The sequence below is a fragment of the Sus scrofa genome, chromosome 1, assembly GCF_054392235.1.
Source record: "Sus scrofa isolate SSC_HxYL_T2T_F1_AM1 chromosome 1, Sscrofa_HxYL_maternal_Yorkshire_Landrace_v2.0, whole genome shotgun sequence".
Lineage (NCBI taxonomy): Eukaryota > Metazoa > Chordata > Mammalia > Artiodactyla > Suidae > Sus > Sus scrofa.
Genome location: NC_139383.1, coordinates 23,561,834 through 23,579,752, shown reverse-complemented (window position 1 = coordinate 23,579,752; position 17,919 = coordinate 23,561,834). Strand labels below are relative to the sequence as shown.

General features: G+C 33.9%; 1 long non-coding RNA gene across 2 annotated transcripts in view; it reads right to left on the bottom strand.

Annotated features, from left to right (window-relative positions):
- The window catches only part of LOC106508831 (uncharacterized), a 1,163,285-nt gene that overhangs the window by 806,469 nt on the left and 338,897 nt on the right, over window positions 1–17,919 (bottom strand). The gene's annotated exons all lie outside the window — the stretch shown is intronic.

The window sequence follows — 17,919 nt, the reverse complement described above, 5'->3', positions numbered from 1 at the left end:
GCTGGCTAACTACAGCTGGGGCAAACCCTCCTGGACCTGAAAGTGAATGCTTCCTAGCAGGAGCTCAAATTCATCGCATTGTGTGATATGCTCCCAAGAGAACCAGCTGCTCTCACAGCTTGTTTACTTTAGTTTGAACCTTGCCCTGAGGTTTCCTAGCTTTAATAAGCATCCAAGGAGAACTCATATTGTACCTTATTCTTCCCATTACTGTATATTTCCCTATATCATAATTTATCATACATGGTTCTTATCTCGCTGCATGGATTGTTCTTCACAGGCAAGGAACTAAATAAACTTCAATTAAATAAACTTGAATGCATGCTTAATCAATATATTTTTTTCTCCTTTCTAGGGCTGCACCTGCAGCATATGGAAGTTCCCAGGCTAGGGGATGAATCAGAGTTAAAGCATCCGGCCTATGCCATAGCCACAGCAGCACAGGATCCAAGCTGTGTCTGTGAACTACACCAGAGCTCATGACAACACTGGATCTCTGACTCAGTAAGTGAGGCCAGGGATTGAACCTGCATCTTCATGGATGCTAATCTATTCGTTTCCACTGAGCCATGATGGGAACTCCCTCAATATTTTTTAAATTGTATAGATATTGTAAAGTATTTCTGAGAAAGTGCTTAGGTCACAGTGAATTCCAAGAGAAAAACAAGGAAATTTTATTTTCAAAGTCGACTTAAAAAGTGTCAGGAAGATAGACATCAAGTTAAAAATAGAGAAAAAAATTAATAAAAGAACAATGGAAATATCATGGGCTTGGTAGGAGGGGAGCAGGCCTTTAAAAGTCTACCTATGGAGACTAGCATGATGGGATTTCTCAGTTCTTCTCCCTGGCCTGCCTAATAAGGGATGCATGGATCTTTCTTAGAGCACATGGATGCAACTGGCATCTAAGGAGCTGTGCTTCAGAAGTGAACAAAGACTACCAAAATAAAATTTGTTCTCAGAGTAGAAGGCAGATGTAACATTCCCAGATCCTACTTGTCCCACTTCAGGCTTTGATCCATCAGACTTACTCTTGTTGTCCTGGTATTTTCCTAAAAGTCTGAATATTTTTTAAGGTTTTCAGAGGGCAGCTGGAAGATCACTGAGATATGACTAGATGTTGGGAAGTCAGGACCTATAAGTATCCACTGTGAAGGACTTCCTGGAAATATATAATAGATGAAGTATTGCCTGCTTATCTTTATAATTATCCTCAGCCTAGACTAAATACTGCATCAACAATCCAGAGAAAAGTCACCAACAAAGACAGGGTTCTCATTTAAGAAAGAATAAAAACTTGGACAAAACTGATGAAATTTCCTTTATTTCTAGCATGTGGTTAAAATTAGGATTTTGGCTTCCTGCAGGTCTTTATTTCATTCATTTATACAGCTGGGCACTTTGTTTGGGGGATGTAGAGAGGCTGCTTGAAAGACCAAGAAATCTATGTCTTTAAAAAGTATTAAATGGATCAGTTTAGAAAATTGTTAAATCCTAATGTGATGCCCAAATCAACTTAAATGACTCCAGGGGAGTAGTTAAAGATGTTTTATATATTTGCCCTCTTTAGCATAAAATAAACCAGGCACTTCAAATGGGAGAATGTTGTGTGGGTTTCTCTATTCTTAGTTCTGTCATGTCCTATAATGATAACATGTGCACATGTCCAAAAAAAAAAAAAAAACCTCTTTTTTATAAGCCATTTTCAATTCTGATATCTTTGACTGAAGGAGGTTTGGGCAATGAGCTATTCTATCTTTAGAAGAGCAATCTTTTCTTCATCATATGTGGCTTTTAATGCACTCCTTTATGCTATTTCCTGAATGTTGATAGTTTGCTCATGACAAGAAAAATCTGTCTAGCCCACTGTTCAAAAATATCAAAAATCTTTCTCAAACTGATGGGCTATCAGACAACGCTATTTGTCAACAGCATGCATTCCCCTCAGGTAATTTGGATCCTTTCTTTTTCTTATTTTTAGTACCTCTTCTATCAAGCCTCTTAAATCCATGCCTAGCATGTCAAATGCACTTTAAAAACATCTGTCTACTGCTGGCTTTGGAGAACAGCACAGGATTAAGAAAGGACAGAAAGAGTTAATTCTTACAGTTTTCACACTGGAATAAAGTTAATAGGCTGCCAATAAAATGGGTTATAGTTGCAAAAGCTAAAGTTATAAGTAATCCTAAAGGGGAAGAGGAAAATTGTTCCTGACAAGCTGAAATTACTTTATAAAACCTCTTATGTGTTGAGGAGCCCTAGGTTGGTTAGGGCATAAAGCTTATTTCAATGTTTTACTCAGCTTGCTTATAAAGAAAATATCTTGCCCAATATACGTTTTCCTAAAGCATGCCCTTTAACCCGCTATTTTTTGTTTCTTTTTATTGTTGGCATGGAGACTAAGAAATCCTCCACTAGACTGATCAATGCATGGTTACATCAACATAACATTTTCAGTCAAGTTCCCAGGAGCCTTCCTCCTGAATCTGTCATTTTGATTCAGATAACTAAATCAGGCTAAGCACAGCAATGATAACGGATGACTTGCCTCATTAGCTGGCTCCCGCTGCTTTATGCTGCCAGGAAGCTCTACAGTGACTGCCTAGGATCTTGGGAGAGATAACTCTTTTTTAAATTATTTTGGTGCATTTTTCTTGTAATTCTCATCTTGTCTTTGACAGTAATTTTATAGGATGACATATGGATCAAATCCACATCCCCAGATCTTCTTTCCCTTAAATATGTGTCATGTGATTGGTTTTATGAAGACTGAGCACAACAGGCTTAATCTAGGGGACTATTTTAAAATGTCCTTCAATTTTTCTCTTTCATATATTACATATCTGATAGCATTTTAATTAACAGTATTAGCAATACTAGGGTGATCTGTCTTTCTACATGAAAGCAGATTCTGCCATAAATGCTTACACAGCTCCAAAATAATATTTCAGTTGGGCCTTAGAACTCATTGAGCTTTAATATATATGAATAATATTTTGTGAATAAAGAACAACTAATTATCTGTAGAAACTCTGGTGTGCAGAGACTAAGGAAGCGATAAACAGAGTATTTCATTTAGTCATCCCAATCTGAATTTAAGAGATTCATGAAATTAGATACAATTGTACATGTAGTTCAAATCTGCCACTAGAAAAAAAAAAATGAATGGGAACACACAATCAGAAGCAGAAGGAGATGCAATTAGACCATGAACAATGATCCGAGTACAGAGAATATGGGCAAATTAAGTAGGGCTGCCCCAAGCCAAATATTTTAACAATACTACCTTTCAATATCAACCTATGATCAAAAAGTTAATCTTCAGACTAAACCCATGACTGAAACATTTACGTTTCCAAGTGTTCGGCAACATCTTTTTCTTGACCTCAGCTGAATGAGATTCTCTTCAACAAAAGCCCCAAACAATTTCTGTTTTCGATTTTAAGCACCTCCACACTCATTCATGCCTCATTTGCCAAACACTAGGCAGTAAGAGATATCTTTCATGAATTTAAAATCTCATTTCAATGGATAAAAATCTGCAGTAGGGTTATAGGGATAAATCTGTTTAAGTATGTTGATCAAACTTGTATATTGTACCCAATCTAAATAGAAGGGGAGGAAGCAATTTGAACAATAAGTGGTTTTGTTCCTGATATCCTAAAAAGTCACTTTGGTGAGCCTATATCCCCATGTATGGAGTAGTAAGATTATATAAAAGTATTTCATTGTTAAACATTCAATCTTAACTCCAACCCAGTAGTTCTGCCATAAACTTTCAATTCATCAATATATTCAGCTGCCTTTCTTGTACAAATTAGAGTTTATGGTCCATCACCACAATAACCTCTTACAAATATCTACAAATTTTCTTCTTTCTTTGTAAAAGCATATTATAATTGGAACAAAATATTTTTTTTCTCTTTGCTTGCACCCGAATAGTTGTAAAACAAACAGAAGAAACCTATAAAATAGGTGACTGGCTTCACTCTAAATACATTATATCAAAACTCAGATAGATATTAAATGCACAAACCCTAAAATATCTCCCTGGAAGTTCTTACTTGAGAAAATGCACAATGTGAGAGTTAGGAGTTAAGTTTTATTTGGGACACAAATGAGGACTAATAGCTCGGGAGGCGGCATCTCAGATAGATCTGAGAAACTGCTCCAAAGAGGAGGGGGGAATGTCAGCATATATGTGATTTTAGTGAAGGGTGAGTTATATCAGTCAAGAACATATTTTGCAGAAGGTTGCTACTAGTCTCATGAAGGCAATTGCTAGTCACCAGTTACTGGCAGAGCAGCAGACATCACTATGAAGAATTTTAGTGCTTTTCTAGATATGCGGAGGTGAAAGAATTGGGCTCATAAAATAATCTCCTGAAAATATCTATCTGAAGACCTGTTTTGCCAATTTTCCCAGAGCACAGAATGCCTCACTCCTTATCTCCACCCTGTACTCTCTCAGGGGGTGTTGAAGGTCAGCAAGTATAGTGGCTCATGATTTAGTCCTATAGGTTGGCAAATGCCAACCTCCAGTTCACAGACGCTTATTTTCAATAGCTTAAAAAAGATAGTGAAACAAATACAACCCCTTTACCTGATGATACCTGATGACATTGTATTATCTTATGAAGAAAATATAAACCATTGGTTAAAGACTCTTAGAATTTCTCTCTACGAAGTGTTCTGTCCTATATGGATGTGTGCTCATCTTCACATTTACCTGTTGTTATTAGGAACTGAATGTGTCTCTAAAAGCCAGTCCTCTCACTGATGATCTTCATAGGACATTTTTCTCTTTGACTATCCACATTCTTTTAGACATTGTTAACTTGGTTCTTTCTATGTATCATTATTCATATTATGTACATATTCAAATATTTCTCATGGGTTCCATGTCTTCTAGCTACTCTTTCATTCTCTTTGCACAAAGGCTTGGAAAAGTATACTTCTACCTCAACTTCCTTTTCTCTCAGTGTCTTTCTATACTTTTATCATCTGACTCACATCTTCACAAGGACATTGAACATGCTCTGGTCACAATCATCAAAGGACTTCAAATTGATAAATCCATGGTCACTTGTCAGTTTATATCATATTCAGACTCTCAGGAACATGCTTCCAAGTTGACATCCATCTCCCTCATTCTCAAATTCATCTCTCTACATTTAGCTGATATCAAATTATCCTGGACTTATTCCTACTTCAGTTCCTACTCTCCTTCTACTTTCCTAATCCTGACCTTCTTTGCTGACTCTAGAGTCTGCCATTCCTCAGAGGTTTGCCCTGGGATTTCTTCTTTATTGATTTTCTCTTCCTAGGTAACCTCATCCATTCTTGTAGCTTAATATATCTATGTACCAGCATCAACCAACTGTATATACACAATGTGAGACCTCTTTCCAGAGGGGCAGAGAGCTATATAAAATTATTTCAATGGCATCACCATTGGAAAGCCTATAGGTAACTCAAACTTCAGGTGCTAGAAAACTTTTAAATGATTTCCATTTAAGTTACATACTAAATTTGTTTAGGGTCTATGAACTCTGTAATACATGCTAACAGATGCCTATAACACTTCTTCCACATTCGTTAACTGAAAAGTTGACAAGTGTCACTGATATTTGTTCTAACATAGGTTTGAGATTTAAGTACACACTATAAAAACATAAGAAATATGAGTACAAGAAAGCTATCGTTAATGAAAACTGACTTTAAAGCTTTGGAAAGATTTGATAAATATGAGTTGCTAAAATAAGTTATCTAATAACATATGAATTATAAAGCTGAAATTGCTTGGGAGAAAAAATATGAGAAACATTAACAAGGATTCAGAGCTAAGATATAATTTCTAAGATTCTTAATGATTTTTGAAATTTTGTTCAAATTTCAAAGAAACCAGGTATAGAAATACGTAACATTGGAATGGATTAGCAATGAGATCCTGCTGTGTAGCACTGGGAACTATGTCTGGTCACTTATGATGGAACATAATAATGTGAGAAGAAAGAATGTATACATGTATGTGTAACTGGGTCACTATGCTGTACACCGTACAGTAGAAAATTGACAGAACACTGTAAACCAGCTATAATGGAAAAAATAAAAATCATTATATATAAAAATAAAAACATAATAGAAAATTCATTAAAGGTATGGTTTATGCAATAAAGAAAAGTATTTCATCATCAGGCTCTGCCTTTAAAAATGGACATAAGTATGCATATTTCTGTGTTTTGAGCCAAATTTCATGTTTAAGGTGTGTATTACAATGAAATTTGTAATGGGATAAATTTACAAACAGAAAAGGAATTTTATCTAATTAAACATGGTCTGAAAATTTCTCTTCTCAAAATCTTGCCAATATCAGGAGCAGATCACATGGAATTTGAGTCCCCAAATTCTGCTGTGGCCTATTTTTAAAATACCAATCTTACATTAATTTAAATATTCTCCCTTTCCCCAGCAAAAGACCAATCCATAATCAGAAACCTCATTAGGAAAGGGCACATGGATTTTTCTTTTAGTCTTATTTATCTATGTTTATCTATGTTTTTTCTTCTATGGATGGCTCCTCCATGATCATGAGGGGAGGAAGAGGTAGGCATCTACATAAATGACATTCTTATAATCTTCTTCAGTGCCCTCTGTGTGATAGGCCCTCACATTTTAGCTCTCATGAATCATAAGACTTACTTTAAAAGGCTTCTGCAAGGACTATTTCCTGCAGAGTTCTCTGACATCAGCGATGTATCATCTGACTAAACTAATTTCTCTCATGGTATCATGGTATTTCCCTAGCAAATCTTTGCTGGAATTCCTTTATTTCATCCAGATAATATCTCTCCTGATGATTGATAGATAGATAGACAGATAGATACATACATACATACATACATACAATGATTTAGCAAAATATAGAAAAGTATGCAAAAATATTAAGCTCAATGATTTTCTACAAACAAATGTTGTTACCATTACCTAGGTCAAAAGATAGAACACTGTCAGCATCTAAAAAGCCCATTTTATTCTATTTTTCAATTGCTGTCTATTTCTTTTTCAGAAGGTAATTATTAACCTGACTACAAGAAAAAAACAATTTTTCACTTTCCTTTATATTTTACCATTCAAGCATGTATATTGAAACAGTATAGTTTGGTTTTGTCTGCTTTTTTTTGAACTTTATATAAATGGAATCATGAATTACATATTTTAGATTTACATAAAACTTGCTGATGTTTCCTGTACACGCTGTACCCAGTTTCTCATGTTCTTTATATTTTAGTTCTTTAGATTTTTCATTGCATGATATATTTATCACAGTTAGTGAGCTGATTTAATATATATTTATTAACTAAAGTTCATAGTTGTATATCTTTTTTTTTTTTTGTCTTTTCTCCTTTTTCTAGGGCCGCACCCGCGGCATATGGAGGTTCCCAGGCTAGGGGTCAAATCGGAGCTGTAGCTGCCAGCCTATGCCAGAGCCACAGCAACGCTGGATCCGAACTGCGTCTGCAACCTACACCACAGCTCATGGCAACGCCGGATCCTTAAGCCACTGAGTAAGGCCAGGGACCGAACCCCCAATCTCATGGTTTCTAGTCGGATTCGTTAACCACTGCGCCAAGACGGGAACTCCGTATATCTTTGTTTTTTAACTTAATGCCTTTTATTTTTTTTAATCTATAACAGCATCCCATCTTAGATACCACATTATAGTTAGTAATGGTGTCTTTTTAGGCTCGTCTAAACTGAGATCATTCCTCAGATTTTTATGTTTATGATGACTGTGACAGATTTGAGGAGTACTGCTAGGGCATTTTGTAGAATGCTCCTCAGTTTGGGTTTATCTGATGTTTTTCTTGTTACTAGACTGGGGTTATGGATCTTGAAAAGGAAGACCATAGGTGAAGTACCATTCATATCACATCATGTCAAGAGTGTATCTCAGTTCCCACACCAGGCACACACGATCCAACGTTAAACAGAACTTTATCAATGTGAACACACTCCCCCACCCAGTTTTTTGATCCAGTTTCTAAGATAGACAATTCCTTCTCTCCCTCCACCCCAAGACACATGAGCAACTACTGATGAAAAGCAGTAAACAGCTAACTGGGCTATTGCATTTTCAACTCCACTCTGAAGTGAAGATTCCAAATACATTTGAGACCTAGGCTCTCTCAATTTTCTTTTATGAAAAGTTCAGTATTTATATATTTATGCTATTAGAGCATTAGTAGATTGTGTCTACAACTCATCTTTGTCTGACTTATCACTGACGATGCTAGGCTTGGTCCCCTTCTGCAGTAAAGGTTTGTCCATTATAAGGTTATTCTTTTTTTAACCTCATTTTTATAATGTACTCTTTGGAGAGAAATTATTACGTGCAGCCTACATTTAAGGAATAGGCAGTTATGCTGCATCTCCTTGATGGCAAAATATATGAATTATTTGGAACATTTCTGCATGAGTGATTAGCTGTTATCCTCCACTTATTTATTTATCCAAGAATTTATATCACTATGGACTCATGAATATTTATTTTATACTTTGGTTATAATACAATACTCTGTTATTTATTTTGCTGCTTAACTATTTTCAGTTTTGGTCATTGAAAGCTCTTTTAGTTTGCTCTGTATGCTTGTATATACCCTCCATCATTACTTCGTTTTTTGAGCACTTTTGTATTTTCTGCAACTATTAGCTGTTCATTCTTACCTTGTAATTCCGTTACCCAGGTATATAGTATGTCATTTCTCTGAAGAGCCATGGTTTCTGTTTTAGCATTATGATATTTTTATGTCTGACTTCTGTTCAAAATTATATCTGTGTGACTCATCAATGTTATTGTATTTAGCTGTAGTTTTGTTCTTGTTTTTTCTCTGTAGTAAAAACGAGCAAATTACTGACTTTAGGCCAATTCTAGCCTTCCTGGCTTTGGAAATAAAGTCAGCAGAACATAGACACAACCATCTATTTATATATTATCTGTAATTGACTTCATGCTACAAGAGTAGGGTTGAGTTGATAAGTTTGACAAATATGTCTTAGTAAGCCCAAAATATTAACTGTCTGTTCCTTTACAGAAAATGTTTGGTGACTTCGGCTCCATAGTATTTTATTGCATAAATATATTATGAATGACTGATGTGTCCATTGTAACTTGATAACTGGGCTGTTTCTAGTTTTAAATTCTTAAAAAATTATATTGCTAGGAATATTTACTTTTTGTGTGTACTTTTTAGTACATTCATATTTGAATTTTGCTCAAATGTCTACCTATGGATGGCAATTACCGTGTCATACTGTATGCTTATGTCCAGCTTTAGTCGACACTTCCAAGAAATCTGTCAATCTTATTTTATCAATTTGTGACTTTGAGTCAACATTCCTTCATATCTTCGCCATATTTGAACTTTCAGCATGTTTTAAACTTTAGCAACAGATATCTAAGGTACCTTTTTGTGATTTTAATTTGCTTTCCTGACAATTAGAGGTTTAGCAATTTTTCACATGCATACTGGCTATTGGCTATTCTTTTATGTAATGACTATTCAATTTTCCCATCCTTTTCTTAGATTGTTTGACTATTGATTTGAAAGAATTTAAAAGAAATATTCTGAAACAAACTGTTTGTTTTCATATAATTTGTTTTTACTAAAAAAACTTTTTAAAATATATGTTGGAAATATATTTTCTCTCTGTTTTCCAATCTTTTTTTTCTAGTGAAGAGAAACTGAATTTTATTTCGGTTAATATTATATATCTCTTTTAATGTTTACTACTTTTTGTTTCCTATTTCAGTAATCTTTTCCTACTTTGAGATCATAAACAAGTCTTCCATACTATTTTCTTAGACTTTATATTTACCCCCCCCCATTTTTTTTCTTTTTGCTTTTTACAGCTGCCCCTGTGGCACATGGGAGTTCCCCGGCACAGCATGCATCAGAGCTGCAGCTGGGGCCTATACCACAGCCATGGCAACACCAGATTCAAGCCACATGTACAACCTATGCCATATCTTGTGACAATGCCAGATCCTTACCTTACTGAGTGAGGCCGTGGGATTGAAATTACATCCTCATAGAGGCAATGTCAGGTCCTTAACATGCTGAGCCACAATGGGAACTCCTATTTTCCTTTTCATATTAAGTTTTATAATCCAACTGAAATATAGCTTTGCACATGGTTTGAAGTAGAAGTCAGCCTTCACTTCTTTCAGTATGGAAATCAGCACCATTTATTGAAAAGCCCATCACATCTCCTTCTTTTGTATTGTCACTTTTTATTAAAACTCAAATCAATATATCTGTAAGTTATTTTCTGGGCTATTTTGTCACCATTCTATATGTGACAAATTATGTATTTATTGTATATTTAAAATAAAATTTGAAATCCGATAAAGCAAACCCACCATCGTCATTGATCTACTTTAAAGTGCCTGAGCTATTCTTGATTTGTTATGTTTTACAATTATTTTGAGCAAATAATGGAAGCAACAATAAAAATAGATTGGGCTTTTCTTGTGTAAAGCACTGAAAGAATCTATAGATGAGATTGAAGGAATTTTCCTCCTTTACTTCTCTCAATGCATAAATGTGATGTAACAATCTGTTAAAAACTAAAATATTAGTTTTCTTGAAAGAAGTTATACACAACTTTCATTAGACTTGTTCATAGATTTTGATACTAAGTACATCATTGTAAATGGTATCACAACAATTCATTATCTACTCTTATTGCTGGTTATAAAATGCAACTTTAAAAATACTTAGCTCATATGCAACAACATTGCTGAAACATTTTATTATATTTATTTATTTATTGTCTTTTTTTTTTTTTTTTAGGGCCGCACCCGCAGCTTATGGAGGTTCCCAGGCTATGGGTAGAATTGGAGCTGTAGCTGCTGGCATATACCACAGCCACAGTAACCCTAGATCCAAGCCATGTATGCAACCTAAACCACAGCTCACAGCAACACCAGATCCCTAACCCACTGAGCGAGGCCATGGATCAAACCCGTGTTCTCATGGATGCTAGTCAGATTCATTTCCACTGAGCCATAATGGGAACTCCTGCTGAAATATTTTAATTCTAACAATTTATCTGTAGATTCTTTCTGGATTGTCTACTTATCCGGTTATACTCACTTCAGATAATGGGATAATAATTTGGCTTAATTTTCAATATTCTTCCATTTATATTTCTTACTCTACTGCATTTGCCAATTCTAAGAAAAGTGGTTAAAGCAGCATTTATCTTTTACTTGATGCCAAAGGAAATGATTTCAACATTTCACCATTTAGTGTGATATTCTGTGGAGAGTTTTTTTCTTAGTAGTCAATAATAAATATCTTTTTATTCTTAAGTTGTTACGAAATTTTCTTAATGAATTTTGAATTTCATTATAATTTTCTGGCTACTAAAGAAGTTCATTTCTTTTCTTTAATTGTGCTAATGTGGAAAATCATACTGTTTCTTTAAGTATTAAGTCAATATTAAATTCCCAGGGTAAATTCAACATTTTCATGCAATAGTCATATATTTAAAAGAAAATATTAATTCAACTGTAACAAACTTGGATTACAAATTTTTGGATATTATCTTATTTCAATAAGTGAGATTAGTTTGTCCTTTTCCTTCCTCTTAAGGTTTTCACCAGGTTTTTGAATTAACATCATGATTGTTCCTAAAATGTTCACTGTTTTCTCATTGCTATTCTATGGGTGTGTGTGTGTAAAAGTGGCATTAAAAATACATTTTGGTGTAATATTATAATGAATTTTTGATTGGATATTTACTTTACAGACAAGTTTTCAATTATGATTTTATTAAATTGTACTTTATTGTGGTTAGAACATTTAGCATAAAGCCACATTCTAAACAGAATTAAAGTGTATAATAGATAACTGTTGACTAAAGTCTTTGCATTTAATCTGTTTTACCTTTCTTATACGATTTAATGAAATTGATGCTTAGCTCATTTATTTTCAGCTATTTTCTTTATTAACATATATTTAAAAACTATAACCTCTCTCTAGAGAGTTTTAACTATATCAGAATTATAAATTTGTAATGACTATGTCTTGATGAATTCAATGCTTCTAAATTATGTAGTATTTTATTATATCTCTCTGGTATAAGCATCTACTGAAGCTGATATTAATGCAGCTACAATAGTTTGCTTTGATTAATATTTTCATGGTATATTTTATATTAGATATTTGCATCATTTGACTCTTAGGCACACTGTATCCTTATGTTTTAGAGATTGTTCCTCTTGTGCATACTTCATCATTATATATCATTCATTCAGCTGTTACTGTTGTTTGTACTGCTCTGTTTTACCTCCCCCCCATCTTTAGAATTTTCCCCAGGCAAGAAGACAACACCATTCACTAAGATTCTTCAAATTGCAGGTGACACATGCCAAACCATCTGAAGATCTCTGCTACTACACTCTCCTCTGCTCCACCAGGGTGGATGTTTGTGATTCCACAGTTCACTAAGCAGCCATCTGGAGAATGAAATGCTAATCTACCATATGTCCACATATCGTCATGATCTACAGATGATAGTGTCTTCTTTCCTATAACTGATGTGTCAGTATTGGGGGCAAAGAAACACCACAATACTCTGCAATAACTTGACAATTTATAGCATTAATTAATTCTCTCTTTTAACTAATTCTTATTCCGATGAAGTAAAAGGTTAAGTCAAAGTACTACATTGGTCATCCATTGCTAAACTCTGAACAGAGTGTTTGCAACTCTTCTGTGAAGGTGCTCAGCTTTGATTTTATTTAGTTTTAGAAATTTTGCCAGTTCCCATATAATATGATCTACATATTATTCTACTATATAATAATATTTTATGATTCATTAACTTACTGATTTTTTAAAATAAAACATTACATTCTTTCCCTGTTCCAACTGATTACAAGAGCATATGCTAGATTTATGAGTTTATTCTTTTACTTTCCTTGCATTTCCTACTCACCTTCTCTTCATTATCTGAATATATGATACCAATATTCCACCACTTAGGTGAAAAATCTATTATTCTTCATTTAGTTATTCTTTTTTTTCCCTCACATCTCATATTCAGAACTCAGCAGGTTTTGTTGGCTTAAAATATAACTTCTCCAAGTTATACCTTTATCTCTCTACTTCTTTCTATCTCCTCTTCCACAACCCACGTTCAAGTCCATATCATCTCTGCTTTGGATTACTTCAAATGCCCCTTATTGCTCTGCTTGATTCAGCCTTTGCAAACTGCTGATGTATCCTTCACCCAGCAGCAGAATTAATATTACAAAATATGAATAATATCAATACCTATTTTGCTTAAAGTTATTTCAGTGTTTCTCATTTCATTTAGAAGAAAACTCAAATGTTAGACAATGGCTTGTAAAACCATGCATCTTTTAGCATTTTCCAATTGCATTTATGCCATCTGTCTCCTCATTGTCTCTATTGCAGTCCTAATGGTCTTCTCTCAGTCCTTGAAAGAACCCAAGCTTCTCTGCCTCTCTTGATTTTTTTCCCTCTACCTGGCACATTATCCCTATGGCTTGTCACAGTCCACTCTCGTTCTCATCTCATCAGGCAGATACTTAAGACTCATGGTATAAGCTTCTTTACTTTAGTGAGATAACAGGCTTCTAATAGTTTAAAACAAAGGCAGAAAAATGAAAATTCATACTCAAAATGAAAAGAGAAGTGCCTAATATCAGTGTACTCCCTAGTGACCAATATTGCTACAGCAATGCTTCATTCAATCAGAAAGAAGAGTCGCAAGTAAAAATGAGAGTGCCACACTGACCAAGGAGCCACGTGTCTTTGAATGCAGTGCACATTATCAGAATAACTCATAACTTTTAGCTGATGTAAAGGAATAAAGTCACACAAAGCAAAATAGATCCTGGAAAATAGTTCCATATTTACTTTTTAAATGTTTCATGCTTATATTGTATGTGATAGTTGTAAAAAACATTAAGTAGAGTATATTCACTAGAAAAATCTAAAGAGCTACTATCACAATCATCAGGATTTAGAAATTTCTTTTTTTTTTTTTTCTAATTAGTTTCCACCACAGTTCTTTGACAATTTGCAATCCCCAGGTTTTTGTTTTGTTTTGTCTTTTTGCTATTTCTTTGGGCCGCTCCCGTGGCATATGGAGGTTCCCAGGCTAGGGGTTGAATCGGAGCTGTAGCCACCGGCCTACGCCAGAGCCACAGCAACACGGGATCCGAGCCGCGTCTGCGACCTACACCACAGCTCACAGCAACGCTGGATCGTTAACCCACTGAGCAAGGGCAGGGACCGAACCCGCAACCTCATGGTTCCTAGTCAGATTCGTTAACCACTGCGCCACGATGGGAACTCCAGGATTTAGAAATTTCTTATGATACATTGACTTAAAGGAGGAGACAAGAATCAATAATTTTTAGGAATTTTCCACAGTTATTATTAAATGTACTAAACACGAAAGCATGAGAAAAATATTTAATTTTTCTACATTTTTTATCATTGAATAATGATTTCTTTTTTTTTGTTTTGTTTTGTTTTTGTTTTTGTTGTTGTTGTTGCTATTTCTTTGGGCCGCTCCCGTGGCATATGGAGGTTCCCAGGCTAGGGGTTGAATCGGAGCTGTAGCCACCGGCCTACGCCAGAGCCACAGCAACGTGGGATCCAAGCCGCGTCTGCAATCTACACCACAGCTCAGGGCAACGCCGGATCGTTAACCCACTGAGCAAGGGCGGGGACCGAACCCGCAACCTCATGGTTCCTAGTCGGATTCGTTAACCACTGTGCCACGACGGGAACTCCGAATAATGATTTCTTATAAGTGGTGGGAGATTAGAGCACTTAGAGTGTTACATTTCATTTCATTTATATGAGCTTATTATTTCCATATTATACAAGAAAAAGAATTCCCTGGCCTAAGGTAATAATAAAGCTTCAAAATTAAACTTATGGCCATCTGTATCAGAAAAGCTCAATCTATTTAATAGCATTTAATACCTCATTACAATTAGACTTTCAAATTTAAAAGAAACAAGGCAAGGACTAACAAAAAAATTAAACAGAAAGCATATGTTATGCATCTCAAATGGCTTAATGGAATTTATAGATTATTTTATTAAGGTCTATACAAAAGATTTTATAAAGAAATTATTGAAAAAGAAACACTGATTTTTAAAATTATTTTCTTTAGCTGTTGCTAATTTGTACTTTCATTCTATTCAGTCTATGTCAAAGTACCTAAATATCATGATATACAGATAAAATATTCCTAGTTTATAGAAAACACCTTGAAAAGAATGTGAAGATGTTTAAATAGTGTAAAATTTTCTAATCCCCACCATATATTTGTTTACATAAAGCCAAACTTGCATTAATAATCCTATATCCTATTATATTATTATAGCATAAAAACTGGTATATATTTACATAGAGGGGGAAGTTTAGATAATTTAAGAATTATATAAAATATATAAATGTGATGTTTGTTTATATGCAATATGTGTGGGTAGGTAATTAGATACAATTGAGGGGAGTGGGACAAGAGTGATAAAAGGGATACATTTTAGTTGCAAGTTAATGTTAGAGCTGAGGAATGCAAGTAATTCAACTCTATCATTTTACAGATAAGAAAACTGAGATCCAGAGAATAAATTCTCTAGGATCATGTGAATAAGGTTGATTTTACATTAACAAAATAAATAGTTTTCATTAATTTAAATCTCTAAAACAGTATAGGTACATTCTCTGAGATACGCACAACTAAGAGAGATGTAAAATTAAGGAGAATGGGTTGTTTTCAAAATGATAAACTGCAATTTTTAGGGCTTGTCTTTATCTCTTGGCTGGTAGCATGCCAAAGGGAAATATTCCAATAAGTGTTGGAATAACTCATACTTGTCAAAAAATGTGCTTTATTTTGTCTATTCAATATTCACTAAGCAATTCAAGTGATGTGTACTTGTACACATTCCTAAATTTTTGTTTTTGTCAAGGATTATATTATAGCATAAATCCTAAAACAAATCTTGCAAAATATTTTTTATAACATCGTAACTAAGTATATACTTACAAGTCAAGAGTTATCTGCCATGTGCAACAGATATCTGCATATTTAGTTTTTGTAAAAGAACTTGATAGTCATAGTTTGTTCCTCTCTACAGTAATATGGAAGTTCTACTATATTAAATTAAAGGAAACATTACATATTTGAACAAGTCAATCAATTATTCTAATAAAAGAGTGACAGACATATTTGATATCTATTAAACACTGTATTAAATATAAAACATAGAGCAAAGAAAATATCCACCATGTATTTGGCAGCTTAAGTGAACATTCCACAACTACTAGTTAAATTAAAAATATATTCACAATGACTCCATTACATTAAAAGTTCAAATATGCATTGTGAGTGTGATATCGTATGTTGTAGCCCAGTCTTAATAAATGGCTTAATATTTCCAAAATACAAAAATAAATCTGAGGATGCAGCTTGAAACATGCGTTCTATCTCAAAAAAAATTAAATACCACATGGAAACATATTGTGTGGTATTTGTTTTTAAAAATAAGTTAAACATTTAGGAGGAAAAACACACAAACACACGTAAAAACAAAATGCTAAAACTGGTTGACTACTCAAAAAAAAGGAGAAAAAGCTACTTAACTTCTAAGTGTGCTTTCATTAAAAGTCAGAAGATAATAAAACTATAGATACAGAGAACTGATGCAACCCAAAGGTTTTAAAGCCAGAAAAAAAAAAAAATGTGTGTATGATGTGTAAAGGCATAAAAAGACTGAAACAAATTACTTAAATGAAGATATTAGCCTGCTGCCCAGAAATAAATCAGAAATTAGTTGCAAATAATGGAAAAAAATATGGCATGAAAAATATGAAAATAAGCACTGAAAATAATGCATATAGCTATAATAAAATAACAGTAAAATTCAAATATTATTGAAAAATAACATATCTAATATAAAAACCATTAGAAATACCAGAAAATGCCAGAAAAAAAAATGTATTTAAGAAAGCAGTTGTACAACTGTGGAAAAAATAGGAGCTTATTTGAGCAACTGACCAATTGTTGGAAATTTGTGTGTATGTGAGAAAGAGAGAGAAAGAGATAGGGAGAACTATTTGAAACATTTTCCCACGAATGAGATGTGACTATATTTCCTTTACTCCATCAATCAAATCACATTATCTCATATCCTTGGAATCATATATATTCACTTATAAAATGTATTTGGTAAAACTATATATTATTTTTTATAAATTTCAAAAGAGAAAATTTAAAAAATTGATTTTAATCACAAAACATAATGTTAATGTTATAAATGTCGGCATCCTGAAAGCAATGGAATTGTTGAGAGAGATTATAATGTCTAAGCAACAGAAGAAATGGTAGACTCATGACAGGTTAATGTAAAATCACTTAATTTACATAGCATAAAATAACTAACCAAGCAAGTTTAATCTTATTGTTAAATATAGGAAGGTAACGAATAAAGAAAGCTTCTGCTTCTGGAAATGGCAGACTAGTTAATATGTATCAACCCTCCTCCTCAAAACAAAAATCTAGAAAATCTAAGCAAAATGTGTTGTTAAAATTACTTAAAAGCAATACACAGCTAATAAGGGAATGAAAATTTATGAAGTAGAGGAAATCTTAGAAATATGACCCTTGCATTTGGGAACACATCTCCTCTAAAACTGTTGCTCAACAGAGCAGCCACTAGCCTCATGTTGGATATTTTAATTAATTAAATGAAAACAATAATTATTTCCTTAAATGCACTTGTATTATATCAGGTGCTCAAAAATCACAGGAGACAAGTGGCTACTATATTGCAAAGTGCAGATGGAGAACATTTCCATT